A 9995-nucleotide genomic window follows, 5' to 3' on the forward strand; every position below is an offset into this window, starting at 1 on the left:
ATGTTCAGAGAACAACAAGGAGGAAAGAGAACCTGGAGCAGTGAGAGCTGTCGGTCTGTAGTGGTAGCAGTGCAATGGGCGATGAGAGTTTAATTATAGAAGACTATAGCCTCACTGATAGAATTTAAGATGAAAAGACCAGACAGAATCACTCAATGACGATGCTCAATTTCCCATGAGAGTTTGCAATTATGTTCACATATCAACTGACTTTGGCCATTTAATGAAAAACATTTTCAAAATTATACTATTTAAAGTTTTTTAAAAGTTGCAAATTAAAATGTTTCTAAAGCCAACCTCCATTTCCCAGTTCACTCCCAGAGCTCAGTATCAGTTCATTTAACCATCAAATGCTCTGTCATTAAATTTCGAAGTATATATACCCATAGCTTTTGGCGTTATTACTTACATGCCTAATAGACATTTTGTGCTTTTCTCATTACAGTAGCACAGAAAACTCTAGGTTTACTCTACAAGTCTGCTTCTTTCACAGGATTTTCTTTCTCTGAAATTGATACAATTCTCCACCTAGTTTCTTAGGCCTAAAACCAGGAAACATCATTGACTCATAACTCTCTCATATACACAACATCCATTCCATCAGCATGTAATTGTAATTATCTGTCTCAATTCTATTTCTTATCATATCCACTGCCAACTCTCTGCTAATTCTGGCCTATTATCAGTTTTTTCCTGGACTGCAAAAATAGGTTCATTTCTGATTTCCCTGCATTTGCCTCTCCTCACCTGCCACCCATCAGTCTGTTCTTCAAGTTCATCTCACACCAAAAATGGTCATGCCTCCTATTGTGTACTGAGATTTGATGGCTAAGCATGTGTTATGGTTGAATTGTGTTCACCAAAAATTCACATGTTGAAGTCCTAACACCAGTACCTCAGAAGGTGACGTTATTTGGAAATAGAGTTTTGCAGATGTAATTAGTTAAGATGAGGTTATATTAGAGTAGGGTAGACTGGGCTCCTAGTCCAATATAACTGGCGTCCTTATAAAAAGGGGAAATTAGAGCACACACAAAGAAACACACAAGGAAAATGTGAAGATGAAAGCAGAGATTGGGGCAATGCTTCTGAAGGTGAAGAAATGCTACATATGGCCAACAAGCTGGCCAAAGCCAGAAGAAAAATGTGGAATGAATTCATCTTTACGGCCCTCAGAAGGAATCAACCTTGAAGATTATCTTCTTGGACTTTTAGCCAAGACAACTGGAGGCAATACATTTACTCTACTTAAGCCACTAAATTTAAGATACTTTGTTATAGCAGCCCTAGCAAACTGTTACTAAAATTGATACATAATAATGACCTCAGTATTTAGTTTAAATCCATCATGACTCTTTTTCCAATGGCACTCCTTGGACATATTATAAAGGTAGCTAAATTAAAAGCTGAAGAAAAGCATAAACGCACCTAATAAAATATAAACAATTTCAATTCTTAATAAGCTTATGTTAGAAATTTTCAAGAGGAAACTCATAGATCATTTTCTCTCTGTCTTCAAAGAAATTTATGTTTTGCCCTCAAAGGCATTGCACGGTAGGAGCAGTCCTCTACCTCCACATTGAAGAAGTACATTTTTGAAGGGCAGGACAGAAACTGGCTTGCTTTCAGAAAAGAAAAAGATTTGAATTTGGTGTTTTTTTTCAGAACTATGGAATGTTGTAAAATATATGTTATATTTTGAACTCCCTACAGTCATATTTGCTATGAAACCTAAATAAGGTTGATATATTGTTTAAAGGTCATGAAAAACATTAAGATAATTATTCTTTGCAAAGACCAATGTCACGAAGCTTTATCCCTATGTTTTCTGTTATGAGTTTTAGTTTCAGGTTTTAAGTGTAACTCTTTAAATCATTTTGAGATTTTTTTTTTGTTTTGTTTTTTGTTTTGTTTTTTGTTGTGTGTGTGTGTGTGTGTGTGTGTGTGTGTGCATGGTATAAGTAAGATGAGGATATCCAGTTTTCTCAACACCATTTGCTGAAAGACTATTCTTTGTTCATTGTGTATTCTCAAAACCCTTTTTGTAGATAAGTTGACTACGTATGCATGAATTAATGTTTGGACTTTCCTTTCTGTATCATTGGACTACATGGACAGGACATCAAAAACATAGGCAAACAAAGAAAAAAAAAAAAAAACAGGCCAGTAAGATGACATAAAACTGAAAAGCTTCTGCACAGCAATGAAAACAATTAGCATATTGAAAAATGAGCCTTCAGAATGAGAGAAAATATTTGCAAACCATAAATCAGATAATGGGTTAGTTTCCCACATATATAAAGTATGTGTCCATTTTCTGTTGCTTAAAATAGAATTTTTGAAACTAGGTAATTTAAAAAGAAATTTGTTTGTTACAGTTATGGGGCCTGCAAAGTCCATGGTCAAGTGATTGCATCTGGTAACAGTATTATCACTGGTGAGAACTTTCTGCAGAACACTGAGCAGGTGCAGAGCATCACATAGCAATGGGGTGACCATGCTGACATGCTCAGGTCTCCCTTCCTCTTCTAATAAAGCCACCAGTCCCACTCATGATAACCTATTAATGTGTTAACCCATTAACCAGTTAAGCTTTAATCCATGAATAGATTAATCTATTCACGAAGACAGACCCCTTATGACTCAAACATATCTTAAATGTCTCATCTCTCAATATCGTCACATCAAATATTGAATCAATGTGACTTTTGGAAGAGAGAAGCACTTAAACAAGTGCATATAAAACAACTCAAAAAACCTTTGGCAAAAACTCATACTTTAATTAAAAATGTGTTAAAACTTGAATAGACATTTCTCCAAAGAAGATACATAAATGGCTAACAGGTATAGGAAAAGGTGCTCATATTACTAAACATCAGGAAGTGTAAATCAAAACTGCAATGAGAGATCACCTTGCACCTACTAGAATGTCTATTTTTTTTTTAAAGACAATTGCTGGTGAAGGTGTGGAGATATTGGAACCTTTGTACACTATTGGTGGGACATTCAAATCGTGCAGCTGTAACTGGAAACAAGATGGGAGTTACTAAACAAATTAATATTAGAGCTGCATATGATCCAGCAACCCCACTTTGGAATACTTATCCAAATAATTGAAATCAGGGTCTTGAAGAGGTGTTAGAATTCCCATGTTCATTGCAGCACTATTCATAACAGTCAAGTTGTGAAAACAACCTAAATATCCACCAACAGACAAATGGATAAAGAAACTGTGATATAAACATATTGTGGATTATTATTCAACCTTAAATACAAAAAGAAGTCATGCAATATATGACAACATGTTGAACTTTGAGAACATTATGACAAGTGGAATAAGGCAGACTGGACATACAATCTTAATTATACAAGATGAATAAATTCTGGAGATACACTGTGCAACATTGTCCCTACACTTAAAATACTGTATTGCACATTTTAAAATAATTTAAGATGGTTGATCTCATGTTAAGTGTTCTTACCACAAAATAAAATTTTAAAATAAAATTCTCTCATTTTGACTTGCTTTGTGTACATTTAAACACAAAAATTATTTTGAAGTATAAAAGAAACATCACCACCTTGGACAGTATAGTATAGAATATAAAATACAGTAAAGTATAATAGTAAACATAATCTCACTACTCATAGATAATCATGGATAATAATGGGGTAAACATAATAGTTAATGGTCTTATATTCATCTGGTAAATGTCCATAAGTTTTTAAATATACACCTATGAGTTTACAATACAAAATTTTCAATTATTTTGGAATGTGGATAAAGTTAGTTTTAATATCAATGCATTAAGAATAATTGGAATATTGTCAACAATTGTTTTCCATCTAACCTGTTGAAATTGTGTAATTATTAGGGGAAAAAAGCACATTACAAGAACAAATAAAATTGATAAACTCTTATCTAGATTAACTGAGAAGAAAAGAGAGAAGAAAAATGAGGAAGGGGAGACCCTACAACACGCACCTCAGAAATAAAAAAGTTTATATAGGAATACTATGAATAATTACATGTCAACAAATTGGATAACCTAGAAGAAATGAATAGATTAAAAAAAAAAAAATACAACCTATCCTGATTAAATCAGGAAGAAACGGAAAGCCTGAACAGATCGACAAATAGAGTGAAATATAAAATATATCTGAACCAGACTGACATAATTAAAATTATCCCTATTTTCAGATGCCACGGTCCTAGAGAAAGATTCAGATTTTCCACCAAAAACACTGTTGGAACCAATACATGAAATTAATAAAGTGCAAGTTACAAAATCAACATATAACAGTCAGCATTATTTTTATTCACAAACAACAACATAGCTAAAAATGAAATCAAGGACTAAATCTCATTTATGATGCCAACAAAACCAATAAAATACTTTAAAATAAATGTAGTGAAAGAGGTAAAATATTTGTACTAAAACTACAACATGTTGATGGAAATAAACAGAAGACACGCCAAAAAATGAAAAAAAAAAAATATGTATTTTTTGCTCATGGACCAGAATAATCAAAATGTTAAAATTTCCATACTACTCATAGCTATATACAAATTCAATGCAATTCCTATTAAAATCTGAGTGACATTCTTCACAGAAATAGAAAAAATTATCCTAAAATTTGCATGAAGCCACAAAAGACCCCAAATAGCCGAAGTAATTCTGGGAAAGAAAAAGTTGAAGGCATTGTACTTCCTAATTGAAAATTATGTTACAAAGTTATACCAATAAACACAGTATGGTATTGGCATAAAATAGAAACAAAGACTAGGAGCATGAAACAGAGAGCCCAGAACTCAATTCACACGCAAATGATAAAGTGATTTTTGAAAAGTCCACCTAGAGGACACGATGGGAGAAAGGATAGTTTTTCAACAAATGCTGTTTGGAAAACCAGATTTCCACATGAAAAGAATAAAATTGGAATCTTATCTTACACTATTCACAAAATTAGCTAAAAATAGACAAAAAAAAAAACCCTAAGCTTAAGACCTGCAACCAAAAAGTTCTAGAAGAGATATAGGAGAAAAGCTCCTTGACATTGGCCTTAATAATGTTAGTTTGTATATCACATTTAAAGCTTAGGCTGCAAAAGCAAAATAAAGAAAAGGGACTATATCAAACTAAAATATCTCTGCACAGCACAGGAAACAATCAATAAAATGAAAAGGCAACCTATAAGTTGGGACAGATACTTGTAAACCCTGTATCTGATAAGGGGTTAATAAGACAATTTATAAAGAACACACACAATTCAATAGTATATAAGGAAACAACCTAATTAAAAAATGGACAAAAGCCTGAATAGACCTTTTAAAAGAAGAAAGAAAAATGGCCAACGTATATATGAAAAGGCAGAAACTCAACGTCATTAATTATCAGGGAAATGTACATCAAACCATGGTAACAGAATGGGTGTGGTGGCTCATGCCTGGAATCCCAACACTTTGGGAGGACGAGATGGGCAGATTGCTTGATCCCAGGAGTTCAAGACCAGATTGGGTAACAAAGAGAGATCCCATCTCTACAAAAATATTTTAAAATTAGCCAGATGTGGTGGCATGCACCTGTGATCCAAGCTATTGTGAGGCTGACATGGGTGGATCACTTACGCTTTGGAGGTCAAGGTTGCAATGAGCTGTGATTCATGACACTGAGTGACACAGGTAACAAAGCAATACCCTCATCTCAATAAACTATAACAATAATGACATATTGCCTCACACTTGTTAACATGGCTATTATTAAAATGTCAAGAAATAACAAATGTTAGTAAAAATGTGGAGAAAAGGAGACTGTTGTACACAATTGGTGGGAATGTAGATTGATGTAAACATAGAAAACAGTATTAATTTTCTAAAGAATCCAAAAATAAAACTATCATTTGATCCAGCAATCGCTCTTCTGAACATGTACCAAAGGAAATGAAATCACCTCCTCGTAAAGATGACTGCATTTCTATGTTCACTGCAACCTTATTCACAGTAGCCAAAATATGGAAATAAAAAAATACTAAATTTCCTTTAATGAACAAATGAATAAAGAAACCATAGTGTATACATATACAAGGGAATATTATTCAGTCTTAAAAAGGAGATTCTGCCATTTGCACAACAGAGATCAAACTGGAGGCCATGATGCTGAGTGAAATAAGTCAGACACAGAAACATACTGCATGATCTCACATAGGAAGAATCTTGAACAAAAAAAAGAAAAGAAAAGAAAGAAAAAGAAAAAAAAAATCAAATACACAGAGATGGAGAAGAAAAGAATGGTAACCAGGAACTGGGGGTGAGCTGGAATGGGGAGATGTAAGTCAATTTATAAAGCAGCAGATACATAGGATGAGTAAGTCTAAGGATCTAAGGTCTATGAAGACTATAGTTAATAAAATCATACTTTATTTGGGATTCCTGCTGAATGAGTAGATTTTAGCTATTCAAGCCAAGCACAAAAAATTGGTAACTTTGTGAGATGATGGATAAGTTAATTTGCTTCACTATAGTCATCATTTTACTACATATGTATTACATAACATCATATTGATCCCTTTTAATGTACACAATACAATTCATATAAAAAACACACTGAAAGACAAAAAAGTAAATATCTAATTCCGAAGGTTAATACTTTGTCATTATTTTGACTTAAAACAGAGATAATTTCCCACTTAGGTGTGATTAAATGCTTTTTCCATAGCATTAAGCAAAAGGTGAAAATCACCTTTTAAAACAGAACTACATCACTGTAAACAACTATTTCAGTTTGTATCACTGCAATATAAATGGAAAAAAGTTAACAGAATTCAGATAGAACAAAATTATTAACTTAGGAACATAGCACATTCTGGAGTACAAAACAATTATGAGAAATCCCTTGTTTTGAAATATGTGGGATTATAAATTTTGACTTGACAAACCTGTATGTCAGTAGTTAATAAAGAGGTTGTAATTTGTAATCTTCCAACTCTCTGTAACTTACTTTTCCTCAGTTTTTTAAAAAAGTTTATTAATTTGAATTAAATGATTATTGATGACTTTTTTGAAATTTAATTTAGCAATGATTCCATTGTATATTGTTTCCACTACACATAAGCATAGTCAAATGTATTGAGTATTCCTCAGAATTTAATATAATACAAAATGATATTAAAGTCAAATTTAAAAACTCAATGACACACTAAAGCAAATTCACACGCAGTCTACTTCCTTATATGTATATATTTAATATATCAAAACAGCAGTAAGTTTTCTTAGAGACAATACCCTTTTTAGTAAATGCTTACATGTTGATTTTCTATTTTGTCTCATTTATTATAGACAGGAGAAAACTTTCCAAATATAACACACACACACACACACACACACACACACACACACACACCCCTTTATCTAGGAAAAAGGAGTACTTTGTATAATATTTTTTCATTTCATGTTTCTTCAAGAATGAAAGAAAAAATGCTTGCAGCACTATCGTTGAAAGTTTAACGGTTAGTGGGAGGCGCAAGTTAGTTTTTTCCCTCATTTTATTTCAGAACGTATTTTTTTAATCTGGCATCTTGATTTGTGACACTTATTGAATTACCAATTGATATGATGATACATAGATGATTAATAAAGTCAAATAGAAGATACAAATTTATTTTATGCTTTTCAACTAATATGCCCCAATTAAAAATTACTACTACATTATTTTGTATATATTTAAATAATATATTTGGTTTTTTTAGAATATAAAGATTCATTATGTGTGAAAAATATACACATTGGGGAAACAATAAAAATATTTTGTTTATTATTTGGGCAATATTGGCTGCTATTTTATAAATATCTATAAAATTAAGATAAATGAAAATTATAGGAACAAAATTATTATTAGTATTAGTTTTGTTCTTAATTAGTTTTGTTTGGAATATGATCTTAAATATTCCATATGATTTTTGTGTAATCAAATAAAATAAGACACAAGAAAACATTTTGCAAACTGAAAACCAACTTAGATGTATGAAGTTCAGGATTCAGCATAGATTGATTTGTAGAATCAAAATGGTTCATGGTTATTAATTATCATTACACTTTAGCAGAAGCTGAATTTATTAATGTTCTTCCTTGGCATCAGCATATGTAGCATATAAGGATATAGTTATCCCAAATTTAGGTGCTTAAATAATAGAGATGCTAGACTCTATTATTTAGGGGGATTTTTTTTTTTCTAGAAAATTCCCACTTTTGCAATGTTTGTAATATGCCTTATATTTACAGGTTTGGCTTAGTTTTAAAACTTTTTCACAAGCATTACCTTATTTTGTGCCCATGAACACATTCCGAAGTAGTCGGGAGGAAAACTATGATGTGACAGCAAAAGAGGGTTATAGCAAATTTTTTGCATGTACTTTCAAAGGTTGAACTATCTGTAGAAGGAATCCATGTGGAAGACTATTAAAGTCACCAGAGAACTTGGAAAGTATCCAGGTTGGCAAAATTCCTCCCTTTCATATTGAATATGAGGGGAAACATTTTCAAGTATTCGATTGTATGAATTTATGTCTGCAGAAAGACAATTTTAACAGAAGTTAGTGGTAGGCTAGAAAAAGGAAAACATGCCATATCCTAAAAGTTGAATTTTTTTCATAATTGAAGTAAGAATAAAAGATACTCAATGAGTCCATCTGTATAGTCTGCTCACTGAACTATGAACTGTGTTGTATGACAAGGTAATTCAAAAGTATTTCCATAGTATTGACGAAATGTCTTTAATACTATCCGTAGATCTAAGTATCAATTTATCAAACAAACTGCTGGCTAATTATTTTATTTCACAGGTATCTTTAAATTATCCAATCCATCATTTTAAATAATGATTTTTTTTTAAGTGAGTTATCCCTGAATACTTTCTCAGTTTGAAAAGTACTAAAAAAATGAATTCAAGAATTTGAAATCTCAGAGGTAGTCTCCACTCCATTTTCTATTTTTTAAGAGATGAAGTCTTACTCTGTTACCCATGCTAAACTGCAGTGGTGTGTCAGAGCTCACTGCAGACTTGAACTCCTGGGCTCAAAGTGATCCTCCAGCCTCACCCTCCTGAGTAGCTGGGCCTACCGCCTACAGGGATGCATGCACACCATGCCCAGCTTCCATTTAATTGTTACAATTCATGGTTTGCCAAGCTGATGTTCCATCAATGGTGCCAACCTGCACTTCTTGGTAGACACATCTTATTAAACACTGCAGAGGTAGTATCCACACTACAGGCCTAATGTCTTTTCTTCTGCTCATACTAGAGCTATATATTTTACTGTATTTATCTATTGTTTCACTGTGTTGGAGTTCTTTAATCTGTATTCACTAGACATAAACAACCATGTATTGGAAGGTTGCTTGCTGCACCGGAAATATAAAAGAGAATGATACTAGAGATTCAAAGTAGTTTCCAAAAAACACATGCTTTCTATGCATGTTTTGCCCCAATCAAGAATTTCCTTTTATAAATTTTTTCTCTAATTTACCATAAAACTTTGTTTTACTCCCTAACTCTTTTGATAATTCTTGCTTAGTCTCTGCTTCTAAATGCTTTACACATCTCTCCCCAGGTCATTCAGACTGAGAGATTTAAATGAGACAACCCTGTTAACTTTTATAAAATGTTAAACCAAATGCTTAACAGAACTACAGCCCTTTAATATACACAATTCATGGTGTTCCCAAAGGTTAAATGTGCCAATGTTACTTTGATTAGTTTTGACATTTTAACAGTAAAATAATCTCTTTCTTTCTGAGTAGGTATTTTGCACAGAATTAGGGTATAGTCTCTACTTTTTTTAACTTTTATTTTAGGTTCGGGGTACATGTGAAGGTTTGTTACCTAGGTAAACTCATGTCATGAGGGTTTGTTGTATAGATTATTTCATCTCTTAGTATTTAATCCCAGTACTCAATAATTACTTTTGAAGTTGTGATTCCTTCATTATGACATTTTAAT

This window comes from Rhinopithecus bieti, unplaced genomic scaffold, assembly GCF_001698545.2.
Source record: "Rhinopithecus bieti isolate Rb0 unplaced genomic scaffold, ASM169854v2 scaffold_51152, whole genome shotgun sequence".
Classification (NCBI taxonomy): domain Eukaryota; kingdom Metazoa; phylum Chordata; class Mammalia; order Primates; family Cercopithecidae; genus Rhinopithecus; species Rhinopithecus bieti.